The sequence below is a fragment of the Dromiciops gliroides genome, chromosome 5, assembly GCF_019393635.1.
Source record: "Dromiciops gliroides isolate mDroGli1 chromosome 5, mDroGli1.pri, whole genome shotgun sequence".
Lineage (NCBI taxonomy): Eukaryota > Metazoa > Chordata > Mammalia > Microbiotheria > Microbiotheriidae > Dromiciops > Dromiciops gliroides.
Window position 1 is genome coordinate 265,981,122 of NC_057865.1, and position 18,363 is coordinate 265,999,484.

The 18,363-nt window shown below is 41.9% G+C and overlaps 1 protein-coding gene across 4 annotated transcripts in view; it reads right to left on the reverse strand.

The window, feature by feature from the left end:
- Nucleotides 1–2,714, reverse strand: part of ATP2B1 (ATPase plasma membrane Ca2+ transporting 1) — a 140,124-nt gene extending 137,410 nt beyond the window's left edge. For 3 of the 4 annotated variants that reach the window (XM_043967260.1, XM_043967257.1, XM_043967261.1), the window contains exon 1: nucleotides 2,568–2,714. The gene's annotated coding sequence lies outside the window, so the exon portion shown is untranslated. Of the gene's footprint in view, nucleotides 1–1,061; nucleotides 1,198–2,567 lie in introns of those variants that run through there. The other variant, XM_043967258.1, reaches the window with a different exon arrangement.
- Nucleotides 2,715–18,363: the final 15,649 nt, after the last annotated feature.

Genomic DNA, 18,363 nt, shown 5'->3' on the forward strand with positions numbered 1-18,363 from the left:
CAGGTGGAAGCCTGGGACCGCTTCCACAATGGCCTCCGCGGCGCAGGCACCGGGCGATCCACCCACTCCACCAATGAGTTTATCCTAATAACGAGTGACACCAACACAAGTCACACATGTCACGGATAAAGCCCGGAGGAGGGAAAGGGGGAAATGAGCAAGAAGTGTCCGCGGCCGGGCGGGGGCCGCTGCTTGCCCTGCCCAGTGCGGGGGAGCCCCGCCAGGGCCGGCCGAGAGCCCCCGCCGTGCCCGAGGTCCTGCAGCTCCGCGGGCCCGAGAGGACCCCCCCCACCGCCCGGGGATGTCGGGGGGCAGCGGATGGTACCGCAGCCCCCGCGCCCAATTCTCGCCACTAAACCCGGCACAGTCGCGACTGTCGGGGCGGGCTCGATCTACAGGTCCCCCCCAGCAGCGAGGGGCTGAGAGGGCTGCCCCCCGGAATGATGGAGCCTTTCTCCGTACCCCCAAAGCCAAGGGCGCGCGTGACAAGGGGGATTAAAGGGGGGGTGTCCTCAAACAGACCCTGAGAAAGAAGGAAGGGTAGAGGAGACAACCGAAACTCCGCCCCCCCCAGGCGCCGGGGGTCCCGGGGCGCCCTCAAGGTCACGGTCGGGGGGCGCTCACCTGTCCCGCCCCTGGCCCCATGGCTGCGGGGACAGCTCCGAGGACCGCCCGCGGGCCGGCTTGGGGAGCGGGAGGTGAGGCGGCGCCCACCCGGCCCGGGCCCCGGCCCCGGCCCGGCGGCGCGAGCTCACCGGCCGCCCAAGCCGAGCCCTCTGAGGGGGCAGTGCGGCGCGGCGCAGCGCGGCCGACCCGACCCGACCCGGCCCGGCCCGGCCCGGCCCGGCGCGCGCACGCAGCCCCGCGAGGCGGCCGGCCCGGAGCGCGCCGCCGCTGCCGCCGGGGCCGCCTTGGAGCTCTCCGGGCACGGGGCGGGGCCGCGGCCCCGGGGTTCCGAGGCTCGGAGGAGGAGGAGGACGGGGAAGCAGGAGCGGGAAGCAGGGAGGGGAAGCAGGCGCGCGGCCCGGCCGCCCACCCGGCTCGAGGGGACGGACGCTCACCCGGCTGCCGGCCCGGCGCTCCCTCCCGGCTCTCGGCACACGCACGCGCTCCACGCGGGCCGCCGCCGCTCCGGCTCTGGCCGCCGCCGCCGCCGCTGCCGCCGCTGCCTCGGCTGGGCGCGGTCACGTGACGGACCCCGCGGTCCGCGCGGGGCGGGGGGGCGGAGGAGGGGAAAGGGGACGGGGGCGCCCGCGCTCCGCTCGCTAGCGCCTCTCGGACCGCCGGGGGTGGGGCGGACGCGCTGCGGCGGAGGGCGGGAGGGGGCCTCCCGGCCGGCGCGCGGAGGCTAAAGGGTGGGCAGAGCCACGGAGGGGCGGGGGCGGGGGCCTGGCTCCGCCCTCTTTTCCTTCCCCCTCGGCTTCCTAGCTTGACGCTCCCCTCCCCTGCACTCTTCCCCCCTTCCCTCTGGCGACGCCCCTGATTGGCTGGGCCGTTCTGACGTATGTGTTTCCATGACGTGTGGGGGAGGAGGACAAGAAGGAGAAGGAGGAGGAGGAGGAGGAGGAGGAGAAGGAGAAGAAGAAGAAGGGGGGGGCGTGCAGGAACACGGGGTGGTGACTTTGTCCTGGCCGCCGCCGGGGCTCAGGGACCGAGCCAGTGGGGGGCGACATGCGAAGAGAGGAGAGCTGCGAAGCGGGGCGCCCTGCCCCTGGGAGGGGCAGCGGGGTAGGGTACGAGTTCGGAGGGACGCGGCGCGAGCTGACGGTTTAACGGCTACTCCTTCCCAATCCTGCCCCGGGGGCGTGACGCGCCTGCGGCTGGGAGGAGGGGGGTGGGGGGGTTCCCTCCCTGCTGGAGGAGGAGGTCCCCGGCGCCGCGGGGGGAGGGGGTGAAGGAGAACGCCCCCCTGCCCCCCCTTCCCCATTTCCGCACGCTCGGGCTCCCCGCCCTGAGTCGGCCGGCGCGAGCCTGGTGGCGCTGCAGCGCTCAAGGGGTTAAACGCGACCCGGCGCCGTCCCCGGGCTGGGTGCAAACGGGCCGGGCGGGATCTGCCCCTGAAATCTCGGTGCTCCATTGTCCCTCTGCCCATGTGCCCGGCTGTTAGGGTCGGGCGCACTTGGAGCATCTCTGCAGTCTACGGGCTCCTTTCTTTCCCCAAGAACAGGGAGTGGGGGGAGGGGGCAGGCGAGACCGCCCAGGGCACTCGGAGACACCTGCTGTAAAAAAAAGAACCAGAAATGCTGCAGCCCCTGCAGTTGGGAGACTTGGGGGTTCACAGAAAATCACCAGTTGCAGGATTTGGGTTTGATTTTTCTCTAAAACACACGGTTGTTGATTTTTTCCCCCTTGATTCATTCTCCCTCTGTCTCATCCATAAATATATAAAAATCATATATCCATATCCACACACATGCATATATGCGCATATCCACTCATATCCATCCATATATGGCTTTCTGTAAGACCCATATATATATATATATATATATATATATGTTTTATCTAAAACCTCCCCCTCTCCCACCCCCTCCCCAAGATACCGCATTTTGTCTCCGCTTCATTACCTTCGCTTGCCTTAAAGCGTCACTGCCCAGACCTTGTCTTCGGGACTTTCAGCAGCAGCAAAAATCGTGTACGGATGTGATACACAACCCCGTTTTATGAGAGCCTGAAGATGAGTTCTGCAGAGTTTCCTCCTTTTTTTTTTTTTTCCTTAGCTGCAGGGCAGACAAAATTGATGTTGGCAACACCTTCTAAAAAGCTACAGACATAAAGTACTGTGTATTATCCTCATCTACACAAAAGACCTTTTTTTTTTTAAAAAGCATTTGTGCCAGGATAGCGGAGATAGGTTTAAAAAATGCCCAGCAACTTTAGAATTTGCTAATTTTCTTTAGGTTTACTCTTTTGGAATAACGAATCTTGCATTTTCAATGCGGTTTCAAGTATCTCACCAGAGTTTCTCCCTTGACTTTCGAAATTAGCATTGGCCAGAATAATATAGCCCCCTCCCCTTCTCTTTGATCACTTGGAGGAAATTGTTTTGTATAGTGCAATAAATTACTACCCCCTCATAATGCTATTTCAGAGTTTCTTGGCAGAAAAATAGATTAGTTAAGTACATTGTTGCTTTAGTAAACTTCAGGATTTTCATCCCCTGAAAATTTCTCAAAAGGGTTCAGAGACATTTAAGAATCTTTGGCTTTCCTCCTGCTTTTCTCCAAGGAAGTCTCAGAAGAAAATTCAATTATACATTTTACTTTAATCAAGTATTTGACATTAAACTTATGTCTGAATCATTGCTCCAGTACACTAACAAAATGGATAATGAGTAAACTAGGATCTGTTCATTTTGTTGGTCTGTTGCAGTCCAAATTTATTTATTACATGCACTTAAAGTTCTGTGGTCATGAGAATTACCCAAAGTTCTAATTTTAGAACACCCTTTATATAGAGCCTCTCTTTACTGGAAATCATTTAAGTCCATTATATTTCATGTGTATCAGCAAAATAATTAATTGTGTGCCTCAGAAGATATTATATTTTTCATGTAAGCTGTTTTTAACAATTTCTTCAGACATTGAAATTTCAGTTCTAAAAGACATATTAGAATAATCATAGGATTCACTTAGAGATGCAAAATTGCAAAATGCGATATAAGTGTTAGTTATTATTAATGGTATTTTCCCCACAAAATAGATTAATGGTATTTGGTGGTGAAGTGGATAGAGAACTGGGCTTGAAACCAACTTCAAATTCAGCCTCACACTTAACTAACTTAGTCAAGTCACTTAAACCTGTTTGCCTCAGTTCCGCATCTGTAAAATGATCTGAAGAAAGGAATGGTAAACCACTCAGTATCTTTCTATCTTTCCCAAGAAAACCCCAAAATGGGGTCATGGAGATTCAACAACAATTTTCTTCTAGCATAGATTGAGAAAATATTCATTGGCTTAAAGTTTCCTCTTGGACATTATGCAACATAGCAGCTACTTGAACAAACTCAGTTCCAAAATACCACTGTTTATAACACAAATACATAAATTTGTATATCATCATAACCTTAAAGTTAGGTTGCTTTCTTATTATTTAATCTTATCTGGTAATACGTATGAATGAAGCTGCACTTTAATAACAATAATTGGGTCCTTAAGTACCAAATCAACTAATATTTTAACAGACTTGATTTTAATTAAATTCTTATGACTATCAGAACAGAAATGTAAAGCAAGGCCATGTGCACCAAATCATATATTCGAATTTTTAAAAAATGTATTCGGTTAAAAAGGGGGTAGAAACCTAACATTTTGGCATCATTGCAAATTCTATCAATTCAAGACCAAGTATACTCATATACTCAGTCACTGAAGAAAGTTCTCTAGTATTCTAAATGTGGTCGAGACCAAAGGGTTGCCGCATTAGGCATCTGACACTGATAGACTTCCCTCTGTGTGCCACGTTCTGCCAACTTGAATCTGGCAAAGGGTGAGAAATTAGGATAACATCAGTAAAAATTCATCCAATATACCAGTAAACTCTGGGAGCATGTTTTTATACTCTGATGACTGCCATTCCTTACAATACACATAGCCTTATAAACAGGTCAGTCTTGTTATTTTAGAGAATGCTGAAGACAGTCGGTAATAAATATATCAGAGGGAAAGAGAGGGGAATGCAATTCAGAAGAAGATGTCATACAATTACAGAAAGTTCCACTGGCCCACATCCCTAGGGTGAGATGGCAGAAGCAATACTTTGCTAAAAATAAGATAGAAATGATGATCAATATGCGTCATTGCATGGAAAAACATTTTTCAATGAATTTAATATCAGGTAGTCCAAAGGTTCTATAGAATTAAAATTCAAAAGAAAAATGTTGTCACCACTCATTCAAAAAAAAATTTAATTGAGCTCCTAAGTATTTATTCACATTAGGACATAAAAAGAAGCCTAAGAACTCCTCCACACAACCCACCCCCCCCCTCCCCAAAGTCCACATATTCACACACAAAGAGCTTGTAATGTAGCCAAGGAGGAAAAAAAAACCCAAACCAACCAACAGTCATCTAACAGAGAACAATTAAATGCTCAACCATTTGGAGATGTAATTGTGGTTATAGTGCTTGGAGACTATAACATGGAGGAAGTGGGTCTTGAAGAGTGAGTAGGACTTAAACAATCAGGAAATGGGAAGACATGCTGGGTTTGGAGGAGGAGGAATGGGAGAGGAAGAAAATGAGTTAAATCAAAGTACTTAGGATAATAAATATAGCATGTTCTCATTCTTTACTGTCTTATTTTCCACAGGATGACAGCAATAATAATAATAATAATACACCTATATAATGTATTATATATTATATATACACATATACACATGTATTAACATTTGAAAAGTGTATATATATATATATATATATATATATATATATATGAGAATGTGTAACATTTACACATTTTGAATATATAAGGTTGTCACTACCCTCTTTCCATAAGTGAAAATTTCACTTTCAAGTTGTTTTCTTTCCCCCAACAGTGGTGGTGGTGGTGACTTGGGTTGTATCTTCCATTGCAACAAACATTTTCTAAATGCCTTCTTCAAGGTATTTAAGGGGCAATATAATATAGTAGATGGAGGACTGTCCTTGGAATCAGGAAGACCCAGATTCAAGTCCTGCTTTGACACATACTAGCTATATGACCCTGAGAAAGTCACAACCTCTCAGTGTGACAGACAATTTTCCAGACTGTAAATTATAGACTGTTTGCTAATCTACATTGGTAGAGGAATTTCCACACCAGAGAAGTTCCTATACAAATGAAATTATAGATCCAAACCCACTTCAGGACCATCTGTAAAGAAAAAAAATGATGACAACAATGACTTTGCTAAGTGCTAGGGATGCAAAGACATTGAATTAATCCGCAATCTTTTATTCTATACCCTTTATTTTCAAGAATATGCATTTTCTTTTTCTTTTTTTTTTTTTGTGAGGCAATTGGGGTTAAGTGACTTGCCCAGGGTCACACAGCTAGTAAGTTTCAAGGGTCTGAGGCTGAATTTGAACTCAAGTTCTCCTGAATCCAGGGCCAGTGCTCTATCCACTGCGCCTCCTAGCTGCCCCAGAATATGCATTTTCAAGTATGAGCAAACATTTTCAAATGGTGGACTGGGATTCTGGGGATAGTCTGATACTGATACTTATTTTTTCCCCTCTGAAGGAAGCTATCTGGTCCAAACCAAAACTGAGTCCATGACCTTGGTTCCACTAATACCATGGAAGATAGCAGAATTCAAATTTGAGGGGGACTACCTTGTTGTAGTGTTTCTAGACCATAGAAAGAGGTAACTTCTCTGAAGAGTCCATCCTACTGGGTCTCAGTCCACTGATCATTTTTGAGGCAATTCTAGACTGAAAATTCAATTTAAAAGGCATTTTCACACTCCTTGTGGAGTTTCCCTTAAGATGCACAATGTGAAGAGGAGAGCTATGGGAAAGAAGAGCTGTAGTCCAGCTTGTACCTCAGTCCACTTGGGTAGATGAGACAGCTGTGATCTGAGGGAGTGTGAAGAGTTTCTGATGATTGCTGAACTTCCTAGTGGCTGAGAATCAAAGCAACAGTCAAGCCATTCCCTGTGGGGGGCCCCCCTCCCCATCCTTCCTATCTAAGAGGACAGGTATATAATCCAGAACTTTCTTTAAAGATGTTTACTGTTTTAATTACTTTTTAAAAGCCAACCCAATCTAGATAAAATACAACCTATTTTAACTGTTTTTGATTTGTATCTTCCTTAATTATAAACAGGACATATGGGCAGGAGAAAACATGCTTGGTTTTGATATACAGAAATATAGAAAGCAACAAAATTCAAATCCAGGTCCAAAAGTACCAGGCTGTCTCCTGAGTGGGCACGGAACTAAACTGAGGATCTTCTGGTTTGGGTTTACTGGTTATACATGAACCTCCCCCAAAGGAGAATTTAACTGGATATAAGGTTTTCATTTTGCCCCTTAGTTTAAATGAATCAGAGTACTAATTTTGTTGTCATAGATAAGGCTGGGCTGTTAGTTTGTGTAGCCTTACTTATCCATCCATCCTTCCTCCTCCTCCCACTAATACAGAGAAAGCGCTTGGCAGAGGTTGAGTTCATGGAAATAACCAAAAAGTAGGAACTTCCCCTGATGGGAGAAAAATAGTGCAACTTATTCTGGTTGACAGCATCTTCATTCCAAAGGCCAAAGGAAGGAGTACTTTTTTTTCTTTTGGCTTCACCCTCAATTTCACACCCAGATTGATATAAATGTTATATTGATAGAAAAGTGGACTTTCTGTCCTTTCCCTCCGTGGGGTATAAACCCAGTTGTGGGAATGGTGGGTTTTAGAGTATCTGTCCTAAGGTAATTGTATCATACATAGGATTATATATCAAGAGCTAAAAGGAGGGGCAGCTAGGTGGCACAGCGGATAAAGCACTGGCCCTGGATTCAGGAGGACCTGAGTTCAAATCTGGCCTCAGACACTTGACACTTACTAGCTGAGTAATACTGGGCAAGTCACTTAACCCTCATTCCCCCCCCCCCAAAAAAAAAAAAAAAAGCTAAATTGAACTTCAGAGATCATCTCATTCAACTTCTTTATTTTAGGGATGAGGAAATTAAGGTCTAAGATTTGCCCAAAGTGACATGTCAGACAAACAGTGGAACCAATACTCTAGAGCTAGTCCTCTTTCCACTGCATTAGTACCTCACCCCTGGGCTCTTGTTAATTGTTATTTCTTCCTGAAGACCATCACAATTGGCTGAAATTTTATGTTTAGTTTCTACTTTTGAGATAGCAAGATTATATTAGTGAAGCCAAAGAGTGATCATGAGCCAGTCAAATTAAAAAGGCTAGGAATAATGGGTGGTAGTTGTAGAAGCAGAGGAAAGAGTTCTTAACCATCAGAGATACTTAAAAGTGAAATGGGTGGTGCTTTGATTTGGTGATTTCCAAGCAAAGACTGGGTTATTACTTATTGGGAATGTTGTAAAAGAGATTTGTCTTCAGGTTGGATTAGATGGCTTCTGAAATCCCTTCCAACTATGAAATCCTATTACCTTAATTCTGTAAACTTCTACATTTGTACTTGTTGGACAAAACTGAGTGCCTAATTTTATGTTCATGATTTTTAGTTTTTCATAGATGCTTCCTGTATTTGTCTTAACTAACCAACTAGGCCATAATTTCCCTGTGGATAGGAACCCTTAATATCTCTTGTGTATTTTATGAAGAGGGGATACAATTTAAGATGATTTTCCTTTTTGCATCTAAAAAGTTACAAATAATGTTCCCAGTCAAGGGAAGAGCAAGAAACTTCCACTGTGTTTCCTTCCCTGATTTTCTCCTGGAACCAGTATCTCTTAACAATGTAGCTTCTTTATACTATTTGAATATCAGGGGAAGAATTTCTTATTTAGGGTATGTAGTAGTATTAATTCACTCAACACATTTATTGATTAGATAGTATGTAGACACAAGAATTACTTTATGAACAATGATAGCTATACCAGTAGTAGCAGACTATTTTGGGAGATACCAATTGCGGGTGTCTACATATCACTTTTTATGATTGGTAAGTCTCATCCTCATTTTTAGAGAGGTATATCCTTTTCTGTAATGTTCTATGGAAAACCGAGGAATGTGGAGGGAGACACAGGAAGAATCTTACATAGGCAAATTGGTCCATTTGTCGTCTCCCTTCCTTTGCGCTAGCTGTGCCCCATGCCTAGAAAATACTCCTTTCTTACCTCTGCAATCTTACAATCCTTTGCATTCATCAATGCTAAATTCAGCCTTTCACAAAACCTGGCTGCTAATTTCTCCCCTCCCCCAATTATCTTATATCTATTTTGTATAATTTGAGTATATGTATATGTGTATATATACAGACATCTATAAATAGAGATAGAGATATAAATATAAATAGGAAAGAGATGGAAATATAGATAAATAGGAAAGAGTGATGATGATGATGTTGAGGGAGAGAGAGAGAGAGAGAGATGGTGCTAGGGAATCTTGTCCTTCCCCTCATAACTCAAGGCCTCTTTAATTCTTGATTCTCGTGATGGCAAACTGAGTTCAATCCTAAGAGAGTCTACCCACCTAAAAGAAAGGTCAGTATCCTTTTTTCATACTCTTTAGATTATTATATAACCACATGGGAGCTCTTGGGAAAACTTACTTAAAGCTAACATCAAGTTCATGTCTGGAATCTACTCAAAAAGAGAGAGGGGACCACTAAATATGACCTAATCCAATTTTCTCACTTTTCTGGAAAGGAAACTTGAGACCCAGAGAGGTCTCTTGGACAAGTGGCAACTTGCCCAAGATTACAAAGATGATAAGAAGCAGATAGAGGACTTGAATCTCAGGCTTTTCAATATAAGTCTTCTATAACACTACACTGCTCCTCAAAAGGAACAGTGTCCCACTGTGACTCAAATGCTACAGTGTAGAAAACATCTTCGATATCAGTGTGACCCTTTTCTTTCCCTCACTGCTCAGAATTATGGGGCTTTGATTGGAACTGGGAAATCAGAGAGTTGGTGTGCAAAAAAAAAATATGGCAAGAAAAGAGAGATGCCCTGGGCATGTTGACAGGACTTAAATGGAAACAGGAACTGGAAATGTCAAATACAAAGGGATACTATCATGGTTCAGTAGTGGCAGACTTCTTTTTAAAATCCATTTCCCCTGACCTATGGGTGATGAGCTAGCCACAGTGAGTAGCAGTCAGAGGCCCCTGCCTGCTAGTGACAGGACAAAGAACACAAAAGTACTAGATACCAAGTCCATGTCCTTGCTCTGAGGAAGAGCTGAGATCCTGGTTCCAGAGTATCTGATTCTTCATCTAAAAACTGACCCTGCTAGATGTGTGAGTTGAATATCCATTGCAAACTATGTTTTTATCATCTATATTTCTTTACCTGCTTTTTGGAGGTAAAGACCCTATATACTAACTGAAGTGTGCATTTCTTAAAACTTATACAGTTGGCATAGCTTATGCATTATGGTCTGGGAGAAGCTATGGGTATACAACCATAGGGCATTTTATTATATGTTTTATTGCTTTTATTGACTCTATGCCAAGAGTAAAACACTATATACAACTTAGAGTCACGGAGAAGAGAGAGAGAGTAGAAACTCACTGTAAACTATGAATCATGTATGGGGTAGCTATTAATTTCCTCTCCACAAAAGAAATATTTAACATGCATAATAACCATAAGCACACATTGACAGAAAGACTGAAAACATGATTCACTACTAATTTATAACTACATTCTACTTTCTGGGAGGCTGAAGCTTAAAACCATCATAACAAAATCAGTGCTTCATATTTCACCTTGGTTCTGTATTGCCTAAAAATTCCTTCCAGGTCCATATACAGGGTGGTCCAAAAGTCATGGTTTTCACAAGTTTTTGGAAGTTATTTTTTCTTTATTTTTTGCCATTTATGAGATTTGATTTTTCCCACAATATAAATTCATTTCCTATATTACTGTATATGGTGCTATGGTATTATAAAATTAAAAACAACAAAAAAGGACTTATTAAATATTGAAACCCCTTCATGACTTTTGGCCCACCCTGTATTTTGGCAAGGCACAAACTCCCCCTACTGCCAGTCAGCCCTGACCAAGAAAGCCAGGACCTTGGAACTTCTCAAACCCCCAAGATGATCTCCAGTACTGAAAACATACATCTTAGTATTGCTGCTACATTTTCATAGCTACCATATGGCCAGGGCTGGGCTCTTTGCCCCATCTCTCATGAGAAAGACTCAAATAATTTTGTCATCAACTGCAGCCAGGAAGAGAATAGAGAAAATAGAAGGAAAGTTATTTTCTTTTCAAGATCCACGGATTACTTCGGCATCTCAAAATATAAGGTGCTACAGCATTGAGCCAAATATCCCTAAAAGTCTCCTAGGATATTTCATGCATGTTTCCCGTCATGGCCCCTAATAGCCATTTCCATGCATACTCTGCACAATCCCTAATCTAGGTACATCTTGGTCTTATCTCTCTAGACTATACTTGTTTGAAGGAAGGTACTTTCACTTTGATCTCTGTATTCCTAGAAGCTAGTGCAGTGCCTGGCACATAATAGTAGCATGTTGATTGATCAAGGAGGGCTCTCCCTTTATTGCTCAGGGAGAAGGGAGTACATGGAAAACATTTAGTAAATACTTCTTGCCTTGCCTTGCCTCCCCTAGTCTCTTTCTATGCTGATCTTCTCTCTAGTTCATTGGCTACAAACCAAAAGTTCACTACAACAATTTCAAAGTTCTAACTGATGGACCACTCACTGGAAGTACTTTGTTTATGTTGTCATCACAAGATTCTTGACTGTAAATAGACCTTTTCAAATTGTGTTTTTTTCGGGAGGGCGAGCTAATGATTACATTTCTTTGGACTGGCTTACTTCTTGCTTATCTACCATTATTCTAAGTAGTTTGATTATATACCTTTCTAGTTTCTATAAACAATATTTTGGTGTTCCTTCTAGTCCAACTGGATTGTTTTGTCTCCACTTCTTTTGTTGATGATGTAGATTCCCTTTCTTCTTTCTTTTCTTCCAATATTTAAATCAATTTGTTTTTGCTGACATTTCTTTTTCCTGTTTCTTCCTAACTCATATCTATTCTGTCTCTCCTGTTTTCAGTTTGTGTTTGCTATCAATATACTGTCATGCCCATTGGGTGTTTAATTGGCCTATTTTTTGTCCCATCTGACCCAGTCTCTTTTATAGTTTAAGCTACTTCCCTTAGAAGAATAAGAATAACCTTCCATTCATTTATTCATTTAACAAATATTGCATTTTTTATGTGTAAGGCACTTTGCTTGCTCCATTTGCCCTACGGTTGGTGTCAACATGCATTTACCTGCTACAGACCATGGGCTTTCTTCAGAGGGCTGTTACTAACCCCTTGTCATTGACAGTATATAGGTAACCCTGGGAAAAGAAATGAGGGAATTAGGATGACTATTTTTTAATGTTTGTTTCTGCATACCTGACCTTAAAAATTGTTGGTCTCTTCCATGACTTTTATTTTACTTCACATAACTGTGATATTGTTGGTGCCTCTGCCTCTCACCCAATATCTTTTTTTTCCAATCTTAATTATTTTATTTTTTTCCAGTTACATCTAAACCATACCCAATATCTTAATAATCCTCTTTGCTTTACCTCCTGCCAACCTATTTTGAATACTTGGAGGGGGACAATAGGATCAATAGATCTATAATGAAAAGAACTCATTTTTAATCTTTTTGATCATGTGGCAAAATGGTATATTCCCATTTGCTAATTAATACTCAGTTAATAAACATTTATGTGATGAAGTAGGGATGGAGATTGATGTAGGAAACTCATGGGTGTTGTGAGAAAATTATTATAAATAATGGATTTTTGGGGGGACCCAGAGATCAGTCTTTTCTCTTCCCCTCACCCCTCAGAAAGTCCAGTTGTCCTCGAGAAACTTCATCAATTTTCATCTAGGACAAACCCGAGGGAACAAAAGGAATGGAGACAGATACTTTTGTGCAGATAAACGGAATAATTAAACTACACCTAGATAATGGACTTTGCCTTAAACAACTTGAGGGAGGGTCTTTTGCATTCTTTTCCCTGATGTCATCTATAGAGTTCTTCTTATTTTTTGCAGGACAACTAGGGTTAAGTGACTTGCCCAAGGTCACACAGCTAGTAGGTGTCAAGTGTATGAGGCCAGATTTGAACTCAAGGTCCTCCTGAATGCAGGGCTGGTGCTTTATCCACTGTGCCACCAAGCTGCCCCTAGAGTTCATTTTAATGTGGGTCACCTTCAAATCATGTTAACCATACTAAAGATGCACATTCCCCTGGGGAAGGCAGGCACAAGTTTAAAGTGGTTGACACAAAGCTCACCCCTCTATCATGAGGTCACACTCTCTCCTACACATACACATAAGATCCCTGAGAAGAAGCTCACATAGAGGGAACACAGGTAGTTAATGCATATGTCCTGGCCCTTGGAGTCTTTTTTCTGCCATTGAAGAGTCCCTACCAAGTTCACTTCTATGTCTGCGATACTGCCTCCTCAGGAATGATTCTGCACTAGAGTTGGTTTTGGTTTTGTTTTGTTTTTTTTTGGGGGGGGAGGCATTAAGCATTTATTAAATCATATTAAATGTTAGTAAAAAGAGAGTACATGGCTCTGATAGTTCAGAAGCCTACATTTACCCAGGTAGGGAAGAGAGTGAGGCAAGTGTGGTTGCCTCCTCCTGTGTCTTTTTCAAGAAAGAGCCTGCACTGGAGTTTTTACCGAGCTTAGGTGCTCTGTAAAACTAACTCTGTTACCAACTCTAGTTGTTGAATGTCTGAGATATCTTCAAAACTTTTGAAACTCACAAAAGTCATAACTTGGTCAATTCTGTCTTTGAATACTTGGTCACCTTTGTGGTTAGTAAAGAATAAACACAAGAGGCAAAACCAAACCAAACAAAACCAGGGACCATGCATTCATGGATGCATGGTGGCCTAATGTGAGATAGGACATCCTTCCTCTAGATGGTACCTACCTCTCCTCCATACTCAAAAATTTGCCTGAGATATTATCCTCTCGCAACTTTTTTTTATGCATGCTTACTTCTGTCAGGTTATTGGTACTTTCAGCTCCTCGCCCAGAAGACGTTTAGTCATCACATAGCCAGTCAAAACCCCTCATTCACTTATGGTCAGAAATTGGCTTCCAAATTCCCAAGTGTTGAACTGGTAACAGGCAGAGAATATAATTTATGTTCTGCATTCCCTACCAGGAAGGACATAGCTGTGCATGCTCTAGGATCTGGGCCCTGATCCTTTACAAGTGTCTAAGAATGATACTGATTAGAGGGCCAGGAATAAATTAAATTGTCTTTGGATTTCATAAGTATATTGGACTTTGCTAAATCATTTATATCAGGAAACCAAGATCATCTAATATTTTCATGTGCCAAAAGCTGGTCATGACATAAGGCAGTTTGTTAGCTTAAACAGCTCAGAAGGAGGAAAAAAGAAACAGAAGTCTAATTCATTAATTTGTTAGTTGTGCTTTCTTTCGCTAGACATCAACCTATAATGGCTATTTAGGTGTCAACACTCTTTCATTTTTTCCATTCTTGTATCCTTATGATGAGCAAGAGAATTGCCTCATGAGAAACAAGTCAGGTATATTCTCTATAACCAAACTTGGAGTTACTCTCACCATGGGGGGTTTTCTGAGTCAGAAAAATCATCTTCCTCACCACTGACAGCCTCCACTAACACAAAGGGGAACCCACACTGATTCCACATGACTGTTTGCTATTAAAGCTAACACGTCTTTGTTTTACTGTTAGTATTTGTGCTCAGTGGAGGATTTTTAGAAATTTTATTTCAAAATCTAAGTTAACTTAATATACTTCAAAATATAACATATATGCTATGTAAAAAGTCTACTTTAGTCAATAGTTAAGTATGTGAGGCAGGCAGAAGATTATTTTAATTTATATTTTATGTGTATTTTAAAATTACTGATGTGAATTTTCTTCATAATCCCTAGGTAATACATTTGCCTTCTTTACCTTGCCTCATGTTCTCTGTTCTTGACTTGTTATCACCAATTTGCAGAATTTGCTGTAGTCTGCTAGAATTATTTAAGCATCATCAATATTTTGCTTGAGGGAATATACTACAAAAATATTTTTGCACAAATTAATTACCATTTTCCTTACTATCTTTTCTGCCACTGAATTCTTAGGACTTTTTGGGGCTTTTCCATTGGCCCTACAGCTGAACTTTCTTTTATGTGATGGCTCTCTCAATTAGATTATGAGCTCCTTGAAAGCAAGGCCTAACTTGCTTTTTTTTCCCCCAGTGTATCCTCAGAGTTTAGCACAATGCTTGGCACATAATAAGTACTTAATATTATTTTCATTCATTCATTTATATGTTCATTCATTCATGGAACATCATTACTAATTGAGGAAAATTCAAGTTACTTTATATTTTGTTATGCTTAATTATAAATTTGCCAAAGTGATGTCCCAGAAAATTAGCACATCTAATAAAAAAAATTATGATTAGGGACATATGAGCTTTACTTTTTATTGTTTGCAGCCCTGGGGGAATATTGTGTTCTGGGCCATGCTGTGAATTGCCCTAGGTTTTTGGCACAAGAGGATTTGGCCATTATGAATCCGCATCACCAGGTCAACCATAACAAAAGACAAGACCACCCTAGTGAAGGAGCTTTGAGAGTTCCTAAGTATCACAGGTTAATAGTGTCAGCATCATGCTCAGGTGTAGTGTTGCAGATGGTAGCCATTAGCTTGATCAGTGCTATGACTAGCAATAGCCAAAGCTGGACCAAGCTGTATCACCATCATGAGTGTATATGGCAGGAATATTTAAAGGCAGGGTCACTGATGCCTCTAATTAGACTGACTGTAACCATGAAACATTTTGGCAGATACAATTGTTGGCAGAGAAATTCAGACCCAGAGATGCCTTCAGGGCTCAGGAAGCATGTTATTGTGTTCTTTGGGATTCCCAGGATACTTTCCTAATGTGGATGTTCCCCTGTGGGTCTCTCCCGGTATGTTGGCCCATGGGAAAGCAACCAAGGAAGATGTGTGTTATGGCCATATTTTCCCTGAACATGTTCATCTTTTGTGCTGTGGCTTTTCTTGGTTGCAGATGGGTACCTATGTCTCAGCCTCGCACTTTATCTAACATTGTCTCATTTGAGCCTCATAACCAGTGGGGTAGATGCAATGGGTATTATTATTTTTATTATATACACAAAGAAAACTGAAGCTCAGGGAGGTTGTGATTTGCTCATGACCATGTAGCTACTAAGTAGTAGACACATCTACCTGACTTCCAAGTCCAGCATTCTATCCAACAGTCTACTACTTTTGGATGGATGATGGATGAACAGATTGTCATTTATGAACATGAAGGACTATTGTGCGGTAAGAAAAGATGAAAGGAATAGTTTCAGAGAAACCTAGGAAAGCTTGCATGAACTGCTGCAGTGAAGTGACCAGAACCAGAAGTATTTATACAATAACAATATTGTCAAAACAAACACTTTTGAAAGACTTAAGAACTCTAATTGATGCATTGACCAATCACAATTCCAGAGGATTGGTGAAAAAGAAGAATATAAACTACTTTCTATTAGAGAGGTGATGGATTCAAAATATAGAATGTGACATTCATTTTTGCAACATGTCCAACGTAGAGATTTGTTTTGCTTGACTGCGTATTTGTTCTAAGAGATTTGGATTTCTTTTTCTCCCCAGTGGGGAGGGAAGGTTAAAGGAAGAGAAAATAAGTAGTTCTTAATCTTGTTTGTTTGTTGTTTGTTTGTTTGTTTTGCAGGGCAGTGGGGGTTAAGTGACTTGCCCAGGGTCACACAGCTAGTAAGTGTTAAGTGTCTGAGGTCAGATTTGAACTCAGGTCTTCCAGAATCCAGGGCCAGTGCTTTATCCACTGTGCCATCTAGCTGCCCCAAATAGTTCTTAATTTTGAAAAAGTAAAAACCAAATGGATCCTTGGTGGCATCTAAAATGTTTTCTACATTTTTGAATTTGAGGTCATACTATGGTAGTGACATTCATTCAGAAACATTTACTAAAATCAGTCAACAAGTACTTTATTGATCATATTGCCTAGTGTTAGAAGGAGGAGGAGAAACAGAAGCAGAAGAAGATAGAAGGAAAGAAGGAAGGAAAGAAGGAAAGGAAGGAAGGAAGGAAAGAAGGAAGGAAGGGAGGAAGGAAGGAAGGAAGGAAGGAAGGAAGGAAGGAAGGAAGGAAGGAAGGAAGGAAGGAAGGAAGGAAGGAGTTTTGAATATATTCCTGGCCACAAGGAGCATGAAGTGATTGGGGAATGAAAACACACATGGATCGATTATAGAGAAGAATTGGGGGCTGCTGTACATGATAAAGTGCTAAATTTCACAGTCCAGACAATTAGAGAATGATAATATACAATAAAATACCAGTTGTGTGGTACAGTGGCTAAGTAAAAAAAGAGTTAGAGAAGAAAAAGATTCATGTGACTGGAGTCCCTAGGGAAAGCTTCACAGAGGAGGCAGAGTTTAGGTTGGTGGTAGAAGAGTGGACAGGATTTGGAGAGGAGAGAAGACAGTATTTCATCCTAGGAAACAGCACAATTTAAACTTTAGAGGGACAAATGAACTCAGTGTGTGGGATATACAATAGGGGGACTGTCCTGAATTTAATATTACAATATTCATAGTGTTGCTCTGGGAATATAAAGGGAAGCAAACAACATGGGTCTCTGCTTTCAAAAAGTTTATATAGAGTGGAGAAATTAAGACCTTAAGACACAAAAAGACCAAAGATGCATCCCAAGCCAATGTATAAGTGTGATATAGACAATATAAGTTAACATGGGAGAAATTTAAACAAGGTGAAAGATCACCATGGGATAGAGTTACTTCAGGAAGTCTTCATGGAGATGTTGAGACTTGATCTGGCTCTGGTATAAAGTTTAACAAAACAGTTCTCTGGATTATACATACCTCCAGGTTATGGAATGGCTTTGGATTCAGAGACTTGAATGTAAATCCCTCCCCCCCTGATACTTATTACCCATATGATCTTGGCCAAATCACTTAATTTCCTTGGGCCTCAGTTTCCTGATCTGTAAAAGGAGGGAGTTGGAATAGATAACCACTGAGGTCCTTTCCATCTCTAGATTTCCAATCCTTAGAGGTCCTTCAAGCCCCAAAGTGAAGCCAAGTACAGTCATTTCTTAAATTGTTGTATCTCCAATGCTTGGCCTTATACATGTTAAATGCTTATTAAGTTGACTTTAATTAGATTCACTGTCTATTTAGAAGTTGTCATATTTACAAAAATTTTTCCTCATGTTCCATCATGACTTATGTAGAAGTCATTGCATTTTCTGGCATATTTGAAATTCAATTCACTATGACAATATAGAAAAGAACTTCAAAATTTACACAGTTGCAGAAGGAACTTTTCATATACAAATAACTCTTAATTATGTTCACTGATGAAGTGGGTACTTGAAATGCTTAAGGGATCTATTCTACTCTAAAACAGCAAAGAAGCTGGGACTGGAGCCAAGTTCAGATAATCTAAATAACTGTACAATGGCACAGTTGATCTGGTTATTTTGTCCATCATAGTGACCCAATAGGATGACTCCATGATCTATCTAGGCAACCACCACATGCACAATCCTGAAGATAATTGAAAACACCTGGCTGTCCATGTTATAACCATTTCAGTACATTTCCCGGACAAGACAGTA